Here is an 11664-nt window from a genome sequence, read left to right on the forward strand (position 1 = left end):
CCTCTCCCTCAAAACCCACATCCTTTCGTCTTTCCCTCTCCTTCCCTCTTTCCTGATGAAGCAACCTTGGGTTGCGAAAGCTTGAAATTTGTGTGTGTGTTTTTTTTGTGTCTATCTACCAGTGCTTCCTCGTCTGGTAAGTTACAGCATCTTTGTTTTTTATATACATTTTTCCCACGTGGAATGTTTCCCACTATTTTATTCTATTATAGCACGCACTCAGTGAAGTAAGGAACCAGAAAAAGAAATGTCGGGTACGGCCTTTCTGCCATACATTCCCAGAGTGACGGACAGAATCGGCCATACATTGCGCAAACATGGCGTAAAGACGATTTTCAAACCGACAAGGAAGATCAAAGAGAGTCTTAGATCGGCAAACGAGAAAAGAGACCCACTTGCAATGTCAGGAATATACCATATACCATGCACATGTGGAAAAGTTTATGTCGGAATGACTGGACAATCAATTAACACCAGGATCAAAGAGCATAAGCGACATTGCAGGTTGGGGCAGGTGGAGAAATCGGCCATGGGAGAGCACGCACTGAATGAGACTGACCACGTAATAAAATTTGCTGACATGGAAGTTCTGGCTGTAGAGAAGCACTATCACACGCGCTTGTTCAGAGAAGCTGTAGAAATACAAAAACACATGAACAGTTTCAACAAGAAAGAGGAAAGCCTTAAGGTAAATGGATCCTGGCTTCCCGTACTGCAGCGAATGACCGTTGCAGGTAGCAAGAGGAGAACCGCACCGGAAATGACCGCGGAGAAGCCCTCGGACGTTGGCGCGCCAGGTACATATAGTCTGCAGCCGCAAGCTCGACTCCAGTTCACCACTGGCAATGGAGGGTGAAGCTTTGACAATGCCAGCCACTCATGCTGGTGAAATGTCAGAAAAATCATTAGATGAACGTTGGCCGAAGAACCCGAGACAGAAGCCAATAGGCAGTTTGTCAACAAGTGGCCACATAAGGCTTAACAATTTTAATAATATCCTTGTTCCAAGTCCAAACACATAAAAGATACAGTAGTGAAAAACATACAATTATTTATTATGTCATGGTGTGACAGCATAAACATAAGTAATACAAAAATGTTTAGTGACATGTACAGGACAGGTACAGACTGCTAGGTGACGGTGCAGACCGCCAGCCAGAGCTGCAGGCAGCTGAGCCAACAGACCTCAACTGGAACTGTCATGGGGATCTGGAGCAGCCAAATGGTGTGCTACTCAAACGGTGACACACACTGCAGTTGTGGCAGTGAAGATTGTAATGGTCGCCTGGTCGTAGATATTGCTAATTGCTATAATCGCACTATTTCACTCCCATTTACGGAGCTTGTTAGCACTTGATGTTAGGTTGGCGCCATTAAAATGCATTGTGTTGTAGTAATCGCTGCTACTTGCTGGATCGCTGCTGTCTCTCGATGCTGATGCTGGCTCTACATCTGGTTGTCTAGGGTTAAAAACATGAGGTCCAGTGTTTTTTATGTGCTTTTGATGATAAAGAAAGAGCGAAACCAACAAATATGTAAACTTCAAATATTTATTATTCTGGTGGCCATCTTAATTCCACTGTCCACCAAAGACCATGACTCAACACAAAGTAGTACTTCCGTTACATGTTCTTTGCATTGTTTATCCACCTCAAACAATAACACACAAACACACTTTACCAAAGTGACATTCCGACTGCCTCCCGACCGTTCTTGCTGCTTGTATTTATAACATTGTCAAAGAACTACTAAAAAGAGATATAGTTTACAAGTCACATGTACATCTGTTATCATAATTTGTGCAGAAAAGTTATTAATTTGCATCGGGTGACATAATTTAACATGTTATTAAAATGACAGACAGATTTGTTGACTTGACAGAATAATTCTTTGTTACAAAAAGGCCATTTTTTAGAAGTTTGTCAATTGACTTCTCTAATTTGCATAAATAAGTAAATAACATGAATTATTAAGAATTACATTGGTTTTCGTCTAAAATAGGATTGCTTACGTGAATACTGAGTGAAAACGCTCCTAGTGAACAAATAGGTTTCACTGGGTGATTTTTATTTAAGGAGATCCAAAATACCTAAGTTGGCCACTATCTTTCGTACTTCATATTAATTATTTAAGATGAACTTAGTGTTTTTACATGATGACATTTGCTGTATCAGTGATCAAGTGATATAAACTTTTGTGTGGGTCAGTTACTCAGTATAATTTAATGGGTTGACTGTTTATGCAGACATGTTATGCAATCATTGTTAACATATACAATAACTTTTCTATAATCATAAATACTCGTTAAACTGGTTGAATTTGGAAGGTATCGCATACTTCGGTACAGTAAAGCCTTTAATATGTTCCGTTACAAGATGTAGTAACACTTCATTCAAAAACACTGTACAAGGTAGGCCAGAAGATACTGCCATATTAGTCACATATGCTGTGGTACATGGACAATAAACAATGTAGCAAATTTGGAAAAGGTGTCAACAACCAACAACCAAAAATTGGCTAGGGATGGTCTCTCCCAAGGAGCATGAGCACTGGTCAACTGGTCAAGGGGGAAAACAGTACATGGTGCCACCTGTTGATTTGAACACTTACGTCAGGCCACTACCAAACATTCCACCTTGTGATCAGTGCATTTAAGGCCTGAGTCTTTAGCTGTTGGGGATGTAATCCTCATGCTAGCAATAGGGAAACCATCAGTAGACTGTCATGCTTCTATGATAAGTGGAAAACAAAATGGTTCACTCTGAGCAAAAATCAGATTGGGCCCCAGGAGCAGCAGAGACAATGCGTCAGTATTTGCATATCATGATGTAGGACAGAAAGACCAAAAGAATGTTGCAACAGCAGAAAATCCAAAGGCAACTAAAGTGTCTAACCCATATTCCATATGAGGATTGTTAACAACCAAATACGTGATAGGATGGCTATTGGCTGCAGGAAGCTGAGACACTGGACCATGATCAGCAACCTCTGGTGGGGCCCTGAAGTAGCTGTATGGCACACTACCAGTACTCAAACTTTGTGATGCATGCTGCGGTAGTGGCAGTGAAGATACAGTAAAGTACAGGTACAGTTTTTTTTTATAGAAAAAAATCTAATATTAAGGTTCACCTCACTCAAATTATTAGTTCATTCTGTATGAGCTGTTCTACTAAAGAGTAGAATTTCTTAAACAGACAAATTATTAGTTCATTCTGTATGAACTGTTCTACTAAAGAGTAGAATTTCTTAAACAGAATCTTCTGCAACCTTATTTTTAGCGGTTCACATTTACTATAATTTGTCAAACAGAGTGAAGTAAAATTCACGCACTCGGGCTTCGCAGTGCATCTCCTCACATGTCAGCAATAAAAAAATGTTTGTCGCAAAATTTTGGCCGGCACGTGCATCTGGCAGAAAATGGATTTTAAAGAGTGGCAATCTGGCAACACTGTAACCACATGTATGGTAACTACCTATATCAGTAAATACTGTTTGTGCTGTACAGTTGATGCAGTGGATAGAGTTTTGGATTAGCATGCAGGAGGTCGTGGGTTCGAACCTGGGTTGGAATGCATTATTATTATTATTATTATTATTTGCTAATTCCATTCTGACACTTCATACTGTAGTATACGCCATTTCTTAGGTCACATGTATCCTAAATTTACAACATTTTGTAACTCTGAACATAACAAATACATGGTTAGACAAATAAGAAATAGGCAGTTGAAACAAATACCTCTCACAGGACAGAATAACTACAAAAACAATGTCAGTTTCAAGATGCTAAAGATGCGGCTGTTCCATGTAATACGAATTACCCCTCTGACAGATATCTGTCTGCATGATTCATACCAACATTGCTAATTGTGAAATGTTCTGTTTTGAATTACTCTGTGTCCCATCGATAGAATAATAATAATAATAATAATAATAATAATAATAATGCATTGAAATACATACTAAACAGCATGTGGTTACCAGATTCAGTGATGAAAGACATGGGACCACGGTGATAACACATACAAATAGTAATTGAGTTTGGACATTATTCGCAGAGCACATTGGTATTCCTATTGGTAACGTAAGGCCCTACGAAATGTATGGATCTGAATGAGGCAAGAATAATAGTTGCTACTAATCTCTGGGACCACTGGAGGAGGATACAAAGAAAACAGGTTTCACATCTAGTGGATGAGGTAATTTTGAAATTCCGTGACATGAAAAGGGTTTCTTTCAAAGCTGACCAATTTTCCATTTCTATGATTGTATTATGTAAGTGCAAGTGTTTTCTAGAGGACCCACTGCAATCGCTGTTGATGATTAAGATGATAGATGTTGTTGGGGGTGTCAGAGGTGGTGCAGCCTGGTGGTTCCAGCAGCTGCATGCGAGAGGTGATAGCGGGCGGAGATGAGTCAGCCACAGGCAGGTTGGCTGCATCAGGAGGAAGATCATTGTTGAGGGACTATGCCGGTTTAAGTCTATTAACTGAGACTGTCTGGGGCTGTTGTGGAGGTGGATGAGAAAAGTGTTGGTACCGCAGCATAGCACACAGTGAGGACCTGAATAGAGCACCTGAAGGGCTGCCCAAACAGCGTCGTCCCACAGCATAACAAAGTCACATGTAGCTAGGTCCTCATAGATGAACACCAGCGGGGTAGTGAGGAGCGGGGCACGGGGGTGCAGAGGTGCGTGACCCGTGTGTGGACACGTTCGACCAGAGCGGGGAGATCCTTGGATGCGGCAGGAGGTGAATCTTTGACAAATTCAGTGGGGAGGAAGAGTGGCTCACCATACAGAATCTTGGTGAGTGAGGCATTAAGATCTTCCTTACGAGCCGAGTGAATACCCAGCAGGACCCACAAGAGGGCCTCCGATCATAGGCCTCCAATGGCACATTAGAGGGTGGCCTTGAGTGTGCGGTGCCACTGCTTGATGAGGCCAGTTCACCTGCATGTGACAAGCTGTGGTATGAAACATAGCAACACCGCAGAGTTCACAGAGTCAAGCGAAGAGTGCGGACTCAAATTGGCGTCCTGGGTCGGTGCTGAGAGACAGGAGACAGCCAAAGTGAGCAACCCACGTCAAGATGAAGGAACAGGCAACTGTCTCAGCCATGATGTCAGTAATTGGAACTGCTTCGACCCAGCGGGTCACATGGTTGATGACCGACAAGATATATCTGTAGCCCTCGGACGGAGAAAGATGACCAACGGCGTCGATATGGATGTGCCAGAAACCAAAGACCTTGTAAAAAATAACTAGACTCACTGATGGCGCTGCAGTCACGGGATAATTTGAACCTTCGGCTGGACGCCATTATAGTGGTTGTAGTCTGATGTGTTGTGTAGTATTGTTGTTTATGAAGACCCTGATTCAACATTGTATATTTGTTGGGGTGTACATACAGTATTTGTTACTCGTAATTCTACTGTCTGTACATTCCAATCAAAAGAAGTACAATGGTGAAGAGTTGTGCAGCGATTAATTGTACAAATAAATTCGAGAAAGGAATGAATATTACATTTCACAGGTATGTGAATATTTTAAGTTGTTTTGTATGTCAGTGCGCTTGCTTAATAAATGTTTTTGTAACACGGTATTAGCATCATGTCTGTGCATCTATTTGCAGGTTTCCTTTCTCAAAACCAGAGCTGTTACAAAAATGGTTACATGCTGTCAGGAAGCAAGATTTCCGACCGACAGAATACCATTTTACATGTTCTGATCATTTTGAAGAAAGTTGGCTTATCGGTAGTGTTTTCATGGTCTAGGTTAGGTTGAAACTTCATAATTTGGTCGTGAGTTACCAAAGCACTATGCCATATATAACGCACTTCTCATCATAAAATCTAAAGCAAGGTAGAGTCAGAAAATATCTATTAATATAGTGAACAAATCTTCGAGTATTTTGATGCATTTTGCATACATCTATCGTAAATGAACTACGAAAAATGCTAGGGGCCCAGTACATAACTTTTAGCTACGGCAGATTCCATGTAGTACGTAAGATAAATTCATAAACAGTGACTAGTTGCTGTTTATTCATAAATTAAAAAGTATATTGTAGTAACGTATTTAAATGAGGCATTATGTTTGCGACCTAACTCAAGGGAAGGCATTTTATAACCAAAAGCGATGTATAAACATTCGAACTCCGCGCGTCAGTTTACCACTCTAATGGCCTCCGCCCAGCTATTCAATTTGCCCGCTCTTCACAGTCGACCACTCGTGCGGCTGTGGGGGCCTGGCCAGAAACACACCTTAAGGATGTCAAACTTGCCCAGAGGAGATTAGGCATGCCTGCCAACCTTGTTGTGCTGGCACGGAATGCATGCACAGCATCAAGCATGACAGTCGTGCTTGACACCAGACCAGACAAAGTGCTCCATAACCAACCACGTCATTGCTCGTGTCCCAGGGTGAGCTAAGCCATGCAAGGTGGTAGAGACCCAATGGCGAAGAGTGACGGGGACCAGGGGGTGAAATGTGTCCATAGAGGTGTCACAAAGGACAGGGATTCCCGAACCAGGTAGTAAATGGAGCTGGAGAGAGAACGAAGAAACATTGTCTGATCTTAGTTGCTGTATATCATTGTCAGTGACTTTTAGTCAGACAAGCTCCTCAAGATTCAACAGTGAGGTTAGCACGCAGATGTGGGAAAGGTAGGTTGCCACAACATTCTCTGCACCGCAGATATAGAATGCATCGGAAGAGTGCTGATAGATGTAGTTCATATGGCAGAAATGCCTGGGTGGAAGGTCTTTAGCTGGACTGCAAATACTGTCCACGAGTGGCTTGTGATTGGTATAGATTGTGAAGGGTCGCCCATTGAGGTCACTACGGAAATGTTTAACCACTTCGTACACTGCGAGCAGCTCATGGTTAAAAGCCGAACACTTGCACTGGCTCCTTGGAAAAGAAACGGAGGGGCTGGGTTGAGTTGGTGGTGTGCTGCTGTAAAACGGCTGAATCACTGGCACCAATCATGATTGAGACATGGGCCTCAGGTCAGGGTGGGCAAATGTGATGGCTTTGGCTATGGCAGTTTTAAGTTTACCAAATGTGTCGAGCATTAGTTGGGTCCACTCCAACTTCCATTTTCCAGTGGTGTTCTTGCTGGAGAGAGTGTCACTGAGGGCCATCGGGCAGTGGCCCCAGGAACTGGAGCAGATGGAATTGCTGGCACCATTACAAAAGTGAGCAGAAGGCGGTCATGGTGCAACCATGGTGTGACAGTTGAGGAAACCGGCGCAGTCGAGTTGTGACCGCCGTCACCAAACGGCTTGTGGGGGGGAGGGGGGGGGGGGCCTCTGCGACACTATATAAATGAAAATGCGCTACCCTGTGCATTATAATGTTTGATTCACAGTCCTGGAAATTAACTGGTGTGCCAAGCCATTCCAAAGATAACGATATACATGAAGGATGGACCGCATTGTCTTTAACTGTGGTTAAGCCGCGGGTACTGTCCATGTTGTCGCTGTTGTTGTGCTGCCACACTAGGCAGTGGCCATGTTGAACTGGATAAGGTTAGGTGGCTGCCGGCATGGCCGGGCATCAATAACTGTTCACTTTTAACCAAGTTTGAAGGAGGTTCACTTGTCCACTCATGTTGCAATCAGCAGAGTTAATGGGGTCCATTACACTTGCACTGAAAGTCACAGGTAGATGTATTGTGGCATAAACAATGCAGTCTGACATGCAGTGTGAGTGAATGACAAAAACAAGTACAAATTATGCTGGATGAGACATCGATGGTGTCGGGGTCACCACTGTGGTTATCGTAGGAGATTGGTTGAGAGATAACTTACTTTGATATGAAATACACATTTATTGAACACTTGTACATATGGAATTATGGCTGTTACACATATCACAAGCAGAAAGTTCACACCAGACTGGCTAGTCCAAAGAAGAAGGTTCCCAAATACAGGGAGCTCTGCACCAGAGACGACACACATTCTTTACATTTCTGCTTATATAATTTTTCCCATATGTGTCTTATTGTTCCTGGAAGTTTAATTAAAAAGCTATTGAAACAGTGTGTATCTTCTATTTATGATCACTGTTAATTAAACATAATATGTTACAAAAACTGGAATTAACGCAAAATACATATAAAACCTGTAGAATGCATGTAAATAAAATTCATCATAGTGGAGAGAAACATCATTTATGAGCAAAATAATGTGAGTATGAAAAAATACACCTATATCAGGCACTTCATTGAAGATTGTGGTAGTGTAGTAAATTATAAGTTGTTCAAGTTGGATTCATTTCAACATATCCTTGAAAATTTTTCCATTAATGAACTACATTGAAGAAAAATATTATACACAACAAATGAAATCCATCACTGCAAAAATAAATAACACATTATATATATTTTCTATGAAACTGCAAGTAAAACAGTGTTTCTTGCTACATCTCCATGCCTGCTCATTTAACAGGAACCAGTCTTGCTTCCACCATGGTACAACCTTGTGGTTAAAACATCTTAAATCAGTAAAGTATTTCAGTGATAGTCACTGAAATAGAGAGAAGATGACCAAGAAAATTTGTTGCAAACTACTGTAGAAAAACTGATGAATAAGCACTAGGTCTTACAGTGCTGCACTTGCAATATCGAAAAGCTCACTCTTCTGCAAATGCACAGAAAAACTTCCATTCCTTTCACACAAAGAGACTGCAAGAGCACAACTTTTACAGTTATCATCTGTATCTATTCTGCAAGCACTAACATAATAAAAATGCATGATCAGTAATACAGTTCCTTCCCACTTTTCTTCCGCGTGTCTACTAGTCTTGATGCAGAATACCTGTTGAAGGGGGTGGAGGAGGGAGGCGATGAGAGAGAGAGAGAGAGAGAGAGAGAGACAGAGAGAGAGACAGCCATTCCTCCTGGCTTCTGTAGATGCTCTAAAACACACAAAAGCTCTCTTCACATTTCTCAGTATCATGAAATTCAGTCCCATGATATTTGTTAGCCTTTCTCTTGGAATATAGAAAAAGAATCATAACAACATTAGTAAAGGATTGCTACTTACCATATAGTGGTGATGTTGAGTTGCAGATAGGCACACAAGCATCTCCGCCATCTCCCCTACATGGAGTGAAGCAACTATCCTTTTCATTACATTGTGAAAAAAGAAACGTAATATATATGTATGATATTACTAGGGCTCAAATTTTTAGGTTTTTATAAAATGTATTATAGCCCTTTGTTTTCTTAGGATAGCCCTTTTAGGTTTAAACAAACTATTTTTGTCTTTTTCAGTCTTTTGTGGGAATCATTGTCACCAGATCAAGAACAGAGTGCATGTTATTGTTTATTCCAGGAAAGAGGATAGAGACTGTTTTCTTTGTTGTATTTGTGTTCCTTCATTTTTTTAAAACTTTGCTACTTGTATGGAATTGATTCAGTCTTCTGCAAATAAAGTTATAGCTTCCCTGGAACAGTATTTGTTGAAATTAATTACACAGATACTGAAGAGCACTATAAAGTGGTGACCCCACAAACAAGTGGAAATATGCACCTGAAAATACAGAGTTGATCGATATTGTAGGGTCTGAGGACAATGCAAATGTATATGTAAGAGCAGTTAGTAGGCGTTGGAGACAAGCTACAAAGACAAGTCAGGGAGCTGCAATCAACAATAGAAGAGCAAAATAGACCAGCGATGAGTTCACAGAGTTAGTGGCAATGTGCAATGACAAGCAAGCCACAGATGAAAATACAAATGCTGCAGTTCCTGCCAGAAAAACTGGAACTTTGGTTCATGATGCTTGAACTGGCCAAATGAAATAACTGATGAACACATGAGGTTTGTGGTTGCCAAAAAAGCATTAGATGCCAAAGCTGCTACTACAGCCATGTGCATAATACTTGAGCCCATAACTGAATGGCAATAAACATTTTTAAAGAAGTTAGTGATCAACAGAATGTCTAAACCACTTGAACAACACATGCAAGTGTTAAAGAATGAACAGATGTGTGACAGGATCCCCTCCAAGTATTGGAGACACCTACAAGGCATCATCAGAGAAGAAGACTACCAGACAGGACACTGCAGCACATTTGGCTGACACAGATGTCTGGTGCAGTCAGAGCGGCAGTACTTACCTGCACAAAAGACAATGTCCAGACTTTGATAATGATAGTAGACAGAGTTTACGCAACAAGGGACAATACACATATGGATGTATGACATGGTTGCAGAAGGTTGTGAGCTACAAGAGACCACAGCTGTACCGAGGAGCCAGTATGGGGATTTGGCCAGACAGCTGCATGAAACTATAAGCCAAATTGACATGTTACAACAAAAAGTCTTGGTGCAGTATAGGAAAAGCTCACCTGGTCAAAAGAAAGATAACAATGGGACTAACAGCAACAGCCTACCACCCTGAAATTAATGGCATGGTCAAGTGTTGGCACAGGACCCTGAAGGCTGCATTGATGTGCCATGCCGAGAGTTGGAATTCAGCCTTACCAGTGATGTTGTTGGGATTATGGACCACTTGGAAACCAGATTTAAGAGATTCCACAGCAGAGTTGGTTTATGGGAAAGCCCTGCACCTGACAGCAGAAATTTTTGCTGCACCATCGGAACCATCAGTGAGAGACATGCCCTACATTCTGCAGCAAGTGCAAGTATACATTTCAAACTACATCTGGCACTGGGTTCTCGGCATGGAGAGGACACCCAGTTTGCACATAGAGACCTGGGGCACTGTTCTCATGTGTGTTTGTGGACAGATGCAATACGATTGCACCTGCAGCCACCTTACGCTGGGCCGTACAAGGTATTAGCAAGAGACAACCACACGATGAAGACAGAGTTTCACAGAAAGCAGCAAACCATCTCCACAGACTGAGCGAAACCTGCCCACATGCTGTTGCCTGAAGGAGAGGCAGGACAGCAATGACAGACAGAGACAGCCCCTCTACTGCTGGAATGGCAGGAATAAGAGACAAAGTGAGCAGAGAGCCCACTACCATCAACAAATCCGGCATCCTTGGTGGAGGAGCTGCAGATGCTTTTCAGACATTCTAAAGCTGGCAGACACATAGCATACATGTACCCCTATGTCCTTGGAGCTCTACTGCAGGAGGGGGGGAGGAGAGGGGGGGCTGTGCGGGAATCACCATCACCAGATTGAGTGCACAGTGCATGTTGTTTTTTTCATGAAAGAAAACAGAGACCACTGTTTATTCTTTGTTTTCTAAAAAACATTGCTCCTTGTATGAAATTGATTCACCTTTTTCAAATATAGTTATAGCTTTCCTGAAACAGTTATTAAAATTAATTACATGGATAATGAGGAGTGCTATACTTTTAATGAAGAATACAATATTAATATATATATAATTTTATTATAATTTTGACACAGTTATTCAAGTTTTTTGCAGAAAATAAACAATTAACTACTCCTTATATTGGCATTCAAAGAAATTCATAAACAATTGAGATATTTACCTGTGCTCCAATTGTTTTCTCTTTTTATATTATTGTAATGGATGTCTCTTACTGAAAACTGAAAATTATTTTCATGTGTCACTCACATAAAAACACACACTTGAGATGTTTGCCTACATATGATGACAATCAGTGCTAATATTACAACTAACAAGATATGTTATATTACATTTTGGTATTGCA

The sequence above is a fragment of the Schistocerca cancellata genome, chromosome 1, assembly GCF_023864275.1.
Source record: "Schistocerca cancellata isolate TAMUIC-IGC-003103 chromosome 1, iqSchCanc2.1, whole genome shotgun sequence".
Lineage (NCBI taxonomy): Eukaryota > Metazoa > Arthropoda > Insecta > Orthoptera > Acrididae > Schistocerca > Schistocerca cancellata.